This window comes from Hibiscus syriacus, unplaced genomic scaffold (assembly GCF_006381635.1).
Source record: "Hibiscus syriacus cultivar Baekdansim isolate YM2019G1 unplaced genomic scaffold, ASM638163v2 tig00005406_pilon, whole genome shotgun sequence".
Lineage (NCBI taxonomy): Eukaryota > Viridiplantae > Streptophyta > Magnoliopsida > Malvales > Malvaceae > Hibiscus > Hibiscus syriacus.
Window position 1 is genome coordinate 6,544,259 of NW_024062056.1, and position 10,440 is coordinate 6,554,698.

A 10,440-nucleotide genomic window follows, 5' to 3' on the forward strand; every position below is an offset into this window, starting at 1 on the left:
CTTCACTTGGACAATTTTAAAAATATATCTTCAAGAACGCGTTACCTCGAGGTGACAGTTACGTGTTCACTATAGAGAATACAATAGTTTTCAAAATAAAGTCTATGTTGGTCCAATACCCTAAATAATTAACCGGTTTGGGGTATTGGACAAAAATAACCGATGTAATCAAATTGTAGGCTTCAACATTATTAGTTTGGCATTGAACTCTCTACAAACCATAGGACCAAGCAAGGCTGAATCCTGCATGAATTCCCCAAAATACAGTTTTAAGAATACAGGTGTAGCCGACGAACATATTAAGTTCACTAAAAATTCGCCTTCATGGCATCGGATGAGAGCTCTTATCGTGCCCAGGTTGATCAGGTTGTTGAATGCACCATCAGTGTTAAGAGTCACCCACTAACCCATTGCTCTAGTTTGGGCCATTGCTCGGATTTGCTCACGACCTTGGATTTTTGAATTTACTCTGATTAAGCGCGAGGCGAGCTATGCTGCAGACTACATAGCCAAACTTCAAACTGATCCTAATGGCATGATCACCACTCTATAGGGCGCTCCACCGCCCCTTACTGTTATTCTCTACCAAGATAAACATGATCAAACACATGATGTAAGGGCTTTAGCCTCTTTCCTATTAAAAAAATAAAATTTTTAATTAAATAAAATTAAGTCTATATTTCTTATTTGATAAAAGAAATTAATATTTGGTATTAAATAACTATTAATTTAATTAAATTTTGAAATACACCCATCCTAATCCTCCTTAAACCCGCTCCTTAGACCAAACCCGACACTCCTCTAACCATGTTGCCCACACCAATTTTAACAACACCTTCGATTTCTTCCTTCAAACCTAAACCATTATTCATTTGGGTTGGTGATGGAAAAATTATGAGAAAATAGAGGTCCAAGTTAAAAATCAACTGGTTCTAAGATCACGGGCCGAGGGAGGCTTGGGTCTACCTAGGCCATCACCCAGTGCCACGAGGAAAAAATATAATTATATAATTTTATTAAAATTTTTAATTATATTTTTACTTAATCAAAATGAAATTAATTAGAGTCGTATTTAATTTTAATTTTAATTTTAATTTTAATTATAATTTTTTATAATTATAAACTAAGAGCTACCTTCTTATAACTTTTATATTGTGATGCTCTCTCTTTCTTATTTATTTATATTCATTATGTGTTTTTTAAATTCAAATAATTCTTTTTAAAGCACGAAGGTAATCGAATATTTTAACTGAAATTTTAAGTTCTTGATGTTTTTCTGTAAATTTTTTTATTCTTTTTCTAAATTTTCATACTTTATTTTAGTTTTGTTCATTAATTACTTATGAACTTGTAGAATTATTAGAGGTTTGTTTAGCAATTTTCAACATCACCAAAAACATTATGGTAAAAATTTAAAAGGTATATCGCATATGTTATTTTACTCAACCAAAATTATTCAGTATTTATTTTCCTCAATCATAGATGATTTTGGTTTTATGAAAAAGAAAATTCATCTTAATTGATAAAAATATTATATTTCAAATTATGTACTTTTTTTGCACAAATTTTAAAGTTCTATAAAAACATGTAATTATACTAATTTTAGTTGTTATTAAAATTTTAAATTGAAGGATTACATATATGAGTAATATTAGATAAATTTTGTTATTATATTTATATGGCACAGTCAATAATATTTTTATGTATTCGTCTCTGAGTAAGATTGGGTTTGATGATGGAGCAAATACGAGTAAAAGTCGTGCTACTGGTGTAAATTCATCATCTATAGATAAATTGAATTTGGTTGGTGCCTTGGTGGAGCAAAGAGTGACGTCTATGAATCCATCTTGTATAAGAGAAAATATTGCGAGTAGAGGTGGTGTTTGTGTCGACTCGAACAAATAAAATTTTTAAGGAGTAAATTAAATGGAAAAAACCTTGATAGATAAGATATGTCATTTATTTTTCTTCTCAAAATCAAGCGTACGTGATGTGTCACATTTTTCTTGTTATTAAATTTTTTTAAGGTGATTCAGTAACAAAAGTAAACGATATGGCTAAACGTTTAAAAAAACTGATGTAATATTAAAAATAATCTTCAATAATTATTAAAGTATTTATTTTGATTCATATATTTTTTAAATATTTTGAGCCTTGGTGTTTTACTTCGGAGAAAAAGACTTCTCCTGGATAGAAGTTGACATTGATTGTATTTTATTTGTCCGATTCAAACAAAGAGAAATCCACTTGTCTGTTTTCTTCATCACCTCCCGTGAGGAGTTGAAAAATCCTCTTGATTTCTAACTCTTTGGAGCAAACTCATGTCATTTTTCATCCATCTTGTTTGGTCGATGAGCTTAGCACGTCCATAAACTAAGCCACAAATAACTTTCTTCTAAATATTTTCTGTCACGAGAAACCTCCCAATTCAACCGCTAAAGTATTGGTTCCCATTTCATCAACCAAATGCCCCAACTACGTAAACCACCATCATTCATCTTTCCAACTTTTCGTGATGTTTTTTAAACAGCAACATACAATATAAAACCTTGTATGAGTTGGTTGTTTTCATTTTCTGAACCTTTGAACAAAACAAAATGAACAATGGTGCAACTGCAACTCCTCCCCCTAGTGCATTTCAAATTCATTTGCTCGATATCCATGAAGTTTTAAACGAAGATGAAGAAGAAGAAGGAGGAGGAGGGATCACCAAAACGGAAGATAATAAAGTGTCCACCCAGCAAGAAGGGTTTGAAGAAACCTATTAGATTTCGAGATATATAGAGGCCACAGAGGAGTTTTAACAGGCAACTTTCATTGGAGACTGGATTTTCAGTTCTGGACATGGAGTCTAAAGCCAAAGATGAAGGGAAGATTCTTCGGAGAAGAGGTCGAAGTTTCGGAGGTTTTGATTTGACAAACAGGGTTAATGGAGATGCAAGGAAGGGAGATTTCAACATCTTCAGGACCAAGTCGACTCTCAGTAAGCAGAATTCTCTATTGCCGACAAGGAAAGAGGAGATGGAGACCCCAAGACCTGAAGGTGGTGCCACTGGCCTTGATGAGTCTGCTAATAAAAGTGTTCCTACAGGAAGATACTTTGCTTCTCTTAGAGGCCCTGAATTAGACCAAGTCAAGGTAAGTCAATATCATATGTGTATGTATGCAAATGCCATGAATATGATATGCATGATCTGTTGGATGGGTACGGCAATCCAATTCTGTTTCATTTAATACGTTCCGATATGGGTACAGGACGAGTACAATTTAAGTAATTACCAGAGACGTCCCATGTTAAAAGTATACAAGTAGAATTAGTTGGATATGTTTGACAGATTTCCGGAAACATACTGAGAATAATGTTTGATCTTCAAGTGCTTATCCAGAGTTATTCTTAAGATTTAATTTAAAAAATGATTTTAAATGAGAAATTGAAGTTGATTTTGAAGTTTGGAATATTAGTCGACTTTCTACGATTTTTTGGATGGATCTTAGCATTTTTAGTTGAGATGTCTTCTCACGAGTCGTCTTTTAGTTATCTTTCTAACGTATCTTGAAACACATAAATAGAACGTTAGAAAATCAAGATAGGTTAATTTTAGCGAAGATAATACAAACAAAAAATTAAATACGGGCGATTTTAAAAATTTATTTATGAACTCTAATAAATATTTATAACTTCTTTATATCTTTTTCAGAGTTTTAAAATTTATTTATACTATAACATCCTTATTGTACCATGCGTTATAATTTTAAAATTTGTTATTTTATGTCCCCGTATTTATCTCTCTATCTATACCAGTGCAAAATAGTGCATGATTACTCCGCTTCCATTGTTATGAAGGACTATGAGGATATTCTACTTCCAAAAGATGAGACATGGCCCATTCTGCTTCGTTTCCCAATCAATTGCTTTGGTATTTGTCTCGGACTTAGCAGCCAAGCTGTTCTATGGCGTGCACTGTCAACTAGCCCTGCAATCGTGTTTCTACACGTTACAGCATTCATCAATCTTTCCATCTGGTTATTATCCCTTGCAGTTCTGGTCTCAGTCTCCATCATCTACATGCTCAAATGCATTCAATATTTCGAAGCTGTTAAAAGAGAATACTTCCATCCTGTCCGAATCAATTTCATCTTTGCTCCGTGGGTTGATTGCATGTTCCTCGCCATCGGTTTACCATCGGTGCTAGCACCTGCGAAACTGCACCCCACCGCGTAGTGAGCTTTTATGGGACCATATTTCGTTCTCGATCTTAAAATCTACGGTCAATGGCTTTCCAGAAGCAAGCGGCATCTTTGCAAGATTGTGAATCCGTCGTCGCATCTCTCGATAGTCGGGAACTTCGACGGAGCAATCTTTGCATCGAAAGTGGGATGGATGGAGCCTGGCAAGTTCTTGTGGTCCATCGGATTTGCACATTATCTAGTGGTGTTTGTGACATTGTATCAAAGATTGCCCACAAGTGAAGCACTGCCTAAAGAGTTACACCCGGTATACTCCATGTCTGTTGCAGCTCCATCAGCTGCTAGCATTGCTTGGGGCAGCATTTATGGTGAGTTTGATGGTTGCTCCAGCACATGCTTTTTCATTGCCTTGTTCCTCTATATTTCACTAGTCGTCAGGATCAACTTCTTCACAAGATTCAGGTGGCAAGATTCTCAATCGAAATCAAAAAGATATAATGACACATTCATCCCCAACATTTGTTAAAATTGTCATTTTGTACCATATTCTTTATCTTTTAAAACATTTTATCCCTAACATTTTCAATGTTTTGATCAAAACAAATATTGTTGGATAAAAAATGTTCATTGATTAAAATTTAACACATGTCGATAATGCGTTCACATGTGAACAATTGCATATTTGACATGTACCACGTCAGCAATTGACCAAAAGTGAAAGTGTCACATCAACTATGTGTTTAACGTTATTTAACTAATGGTTTTTATTTAAAAAAATATTTTGACGAAAAATTAAAACGTAGGAGATAAAATATTTCAAAAGAGAAAAAGAATAGAGAGTAAATTGTGCAAACGTTGGGAGGCATTTGTGTTCTTATTGTTAAAAATCAACCCCAGCCCATTACAAAGCACAACCTACCCAAATAAATTTGATGTCATTACTTACATCAATTTAGGTAAAGATGTCATTGTTTACATCAATTTAATGGAGTAGGTGGTAATAATGTATGGCTATGAATATTTCTCAATTTAATATTTGTATGGTGTAGGTTGCATGGTGAGGACTATAAATACCCCTTGCATTTGAGTTATGCATCATCCAAAAATTTGAGTGCAATGTCTTGAGTATAAGTTATGAGCTTTCTATTGAGTCATTATTTCTCTTCAACTTGTGAGTGGTATTTGGAAAGTGTTGTAGTGTTTTTTATTGTGGGCATAATACAAGTAATTAGTTTACTTGTTTGGTTCCAATATTAGTAAGGTTAGAGTTGTATAATCTAAATTTTACTCAACAATTGGCACCAGAGCCACGTTTTAAGGCCTCTTGAAATTTCGAGTATGCTCTGTGGCTGCAGTTTTAAATGATCTTCCACGTCAGAAAATATTTCTTGAGATTATTTTCAGGGTTATTACAAACCTTAAGGAGCTTCTTTGTGTTTAGAGTAATTTAGTACTCTGCACGTTTGTTACTCAAGTTTGTTCAGTGTAGTCAAAACCTTGCCGTTACTATGGGTGATCTTCAAGTAGTTGGAGGAATCAAGAAGCTTAACAAAAAAAACTACAACACGTGGGTAACATGTATGGAGTCATACTTACAAGGTCATGACCTTTGGGTGGTTATCTTTGGTGGTGAAGTTACACAACCGGCGGCAGAAGATGCCAATGGCATCTTACGAAAGTGGAAAATTAAAGGAGGCAAAGCGATGTTTACTTTAAAGACCACAATTGAAGAAGAACTGTTAGAACACATCTGGGATGTTAAAACACTAAATGAAGCATGAGACACTTTTGTTACACTCTTTTCATCGAAGAATGATATAAGATTGCAATTTCTCGAGAATGAGTTACTATCGATGGCGCAACGCGACATGACGATTGCTCAATACTTTCACAAAGTTAAGTCGATTTGCCGTGAAATTTCAGAGTTAGAACCGACAACACCTATTGGGGAAACTAGGGTAAAGAGAATAATTATCCATGGTTTGAGACCCGAATATCGAGGGTTTGTTACTGCTATACAGGGATGGCTAACACAACCATCGCTTGTTGAGTTCAAAAATTTACTTGCAGGTCAATAAGCCATGGCCAAGCAAATGAGAGGAGTCTCGCTAAAGGGTGAAGAGGAAGCGCTCTACACCAGCAAAAGAAGAGGCACTTTTCAGCGGTATACTGACAATGGATCTAAAAAGGATAGTGACAAGGTGAAAAATTACCAAGGAAAGGGAGACTCTCATTCAGGGGGAGTTTCCAAGAATCGCGGTAATAATAGAAAGTTCGATGGCAAGTGTTACAACTACAGGAAGATGGGTCACATGAAAAAAAGACTGTTGGACTAAGAAAAAGCATGTTGAAAGTAATACTGCTACTTACAGCTCGAAGGAAAAAAGTGAAGATGATTGGGATGCTGAAGCGTTATTCGGTATGGAGGAAGAATAATTAGCTCTCACCGTAACAACAACATAATGGATTGACTACGAGAATGATTGGATCGTAGATTCGGGCTGCTCAAATCATTTGACGGGTGACAAACAGAAGTTGTAAAACCTGTTTGAGTACAAGGGAGGTTGTGTGGGGGTGACAGCTGACAACTCAAGATTACTGATAACTCATATCGGTAAGACGATAGTTATGCCTCAATATAATTCTAACCAGGTGCAACTTCAAGATGTTTACCATGTCCCAGGAATGAAGAAAAATTTTCTATATGTGGCTCAATTGACATCATCAGGCCATTATGTCTTATTAGGTCCCCAAGACGGGAAGGTTTATCATGACCTCAAAATCTTAGAAACATCGACAATGGCGGGGCGGCGTTTGGAGTCAATCTACGTGATGACAACAGAGTCTGCATATGTAGATAGGATAAGAAAAAATGAGACATCATATCTATGTCACATGCAGTTAGGTCACGGTAGCTATTCCAAGCTAAGTGTGATGGTGAAGAAGTTGATGCTTAGGGGCTTCCACAACTAGAAGTGAGAACATACACAATCTGTGCGTAATGCCAGTATGGTAAAGCACACCAACTACCATATGACGAGTCAAAGTTTAAAGAAGAAGAACTGTTAGAGTTAGTTCACTCTGATGTGTTCAGCATGGTTAAGCAACAATCAATTAGCAGTATGCGGTACATGGTAACATTCATTGATGACTTCTCCAGGTATGTGTGGGTTTTCTTTATTGAAGAAAAATCTGACACATTCTCAAAGTTTAAAAAGTTTAGAGAGTTAGATGAAAGAGAAGTGGGAAAGAAGATATGTTGCTTGCGCATAGACAACGGAGGAGAATATAGCTCAAACGAGTTCTCTCAATACCTAAGGGAATGTCGAATACGTCATCAGTACACTTATACCAGCACGCCATAACAAAATGGTATAGTGGAAAGAAAAAACCGGCATCTTGCAGAAATTTGTCGAAGTATGCTACATGCAAAGAACGTGCCTAGAAGATTTTAGGCTGAATTAATAAGGTCTGCAACCTTTATGATCAACAGACTTCCTCAACCAAGGTTAGGATTTGTTTCACCCTTTAAGAAACTATGGAACATAAAACCTACTATTAGATACTTTCAAGTATTTGGTTGTGTATGTTATGTGTTTATTCCTGATCATTTATGGAGTAAGTTTGAAAAGAAAATTGTTAGAAGTATCTTTGTGGGATACGACAACCAAAGAAAGAGGTGGAAATGTTGTGATCCAATGAGTGGAAGATGCTATACATCACGAAATGTGGTATTTGATGAAACATCTTCTTGGCGGTCCTCAGAGAAGGAGGTGTTACCAGATTTGAGAGAATTTGGAGACAAGCTGCAAAAAAAGATGGGGAACACACTGTTCAACTCCAAACAAGTTCAGATGAATCAGGAGATCCAAATGGCGATGATGTTGAACAAAGAGTGACTCAGAATCCTTGGCAAACTGCATGTATCAATAACCAAATGAAGAAGGTGGGCCTAGTGAAACAGAAGAATCAATTCGACAATCTCAACTCCGAAGGTCAACTAGAATACGAAGGCCAAATCCCAAATATGCCAATGCATCCATAATTAAATAAGCAACAGAGCATGAGATGTTCGAAGAAGCATCAGAGAGTTCTAAGTGGATGAAACCTATGAAAGAAGTGATCGATCCACTTCAGCAAAATTAAACTTGGGATCTTGTGCCAAAGACAAAAGATGTGAAACCAATATCTTGCAAATAGGTTTACAAGATTAAGCACAGTCCAAATGTGTCAATCGAGAGGTACAAGGCACAATTGGTAGCTCATGGTTTCTCTCAACAGTATGGACTAGACTATGATGAAACATTTAGTACAGTGGAAAAATTTACAATCGTACGAGTCCTACTTTCACTTGCAGCCAACAAAGACTGGAATTTGTGGTAGATAGATGTGAATAATGCTTTTGTTTATTGAGAGCTAGATCGAGAGATCTACATGACCCAACCAATGGGTTTTCATAGCCAAGATCATCTTGAATATGTGTGTAAGCTGCGAAAAGCACTCTACGGATTGAAACAAGCACCTAGGGCATGGTATGGTAATAAATCTGAATTTCTAATGAAAAGTGGCTATTCAGTAACACCTGCAGATTCTAGGTTGTTTGTCAAAGCCAATGAAGGTAAGCTAGCTATCGTGCTAGTGTATGTGGATGACTTAATCATAACTGGTGATGCTGAGGCATAAATTCTTCAGACGAAGGAGAATTTATCAATTCGTTTCCAAATGAAGGAACTTGGACAACTTAAGCACTTCCTTGGTCTAGAGGTTGATGGAACACACAAAGGAATATTTTTGTGTCAACATAAATATGCCAAAGATTTGTTGAAGAGGTTTGGAATGCTTGAATGCAAGTCAATTTCGACGCCAATGGAACCAAATGCCAAAATGTGTGCACATGAAGGAAAAGAATTAGAAGATGCGACAATGTATCGACAATTTGGTAGGTAGTCTGATCAACTTAACCTTGACTCTACCTGAAATTTGTTATTTAGTTGGTGTGATGAGTCAGTATATGCAAAATCCAAAGAAGCCTCATTTGGAAGCAGTTTGACGAATACTGAGATATTTGAAGAGTACAATTGACTATGGTTTTTTGTACAAGAAAGGTGAAGACTGCAAGTTAGTTGGTTATTTTGATTCTGATTATGGAGGAGATCATGAAACCAGGAGATCAACAACTGGGTATGTGTTTAATCTTGGCTCCAGAACAATTTCTTGGTATAGCAAGAGACAACCAATGGTATCATTGTCAACCACTGAAGCTGAGTATCGAGCCCCATTACAAAGCACAACCTACCCAAATAAATTTGATGTCATTGCTTACATCAATTTAATGGAGTAGGTGGTAATCATGTATGGCTATGAATATTTCTCAATTTAATATTTGTATGGTGTAGGTTGCCTGGTGAGGACTATAAATACCCCATTGCATTTGAGTTATGCATCATCCAACAATTTGAGTGTAGTGTCTTGAGTATAAGTTATGAGTTTTCTATTGAGTGTTTATTTCTCTTCAACTTGTGAGTGGTCATTGGAAAATGTTGTAGTGTTTTTTAGGTATAATACAAGTAATTTGTTTACTTGTTTGGGTCCAATATTAGTAAGGTTAGAGTTGTATAGTCTAAATTGTACTCAACAATTATACCACAAATTCATTATGTTATGTAAATTCACCTGTGTTTTTTCAATACCTATGAAGATTCTCCATGGCATGGTGGTTGTACACCTTCCCGATGACTACCGCGTCGGTAGCGAGGATCAACTACGCGGAACAAGTTCCGTCTTTTATGAGCAAGGGGCTTTCTCTCTTCCTTTCATTCATGTCATCTGTCCACACTTCTTCAAGCCTTCTTTTGGAAGACGTTGTTTCCGAACGATCTCGCCATTTCTATAACGAAGCAAAGACCTATCAAGGAGAAGAAGCCTTTCAAAAAGGCTTATGATATAAAGCGCTGAACAAAGCAGGCACTAAGAAAGAGAACAACTCGGGGAAAAAGAATACAATAGAGAAAATAAAGTAGCTTAATAAGTTTCAATCTACAATCTAGCCGAAGATAGAAGGTTGCATCCTAGATGCAAGGATTTTGACCATTGCATCTTGAAGTCATCTTTTTATTGAAATTAATGTATGGAATGTAAACAACAAAATAGTTCATGGATGATAAACATATTTTATTGAATTCTATACATAATAATCTTTCTTTTATTTATATTTTTATCCTTTTATTGAAATCAATGTGTGAAATGTTAACA

The 10,440-nt window shown here is 35.8% G+C and overlaps 1 pseudogene; it reads left to right on the plus strand.

The window, feature by feature from the left end:
* The first annotated feature begins 2,594 nt into the window (after positions 1-2,594).
* Positions 2,595-10,213, plus strand: LOC120199268 (annotated as a pseudogene).
* Positions 10,214-10,440: the final 227 nt, after the last annotated feature.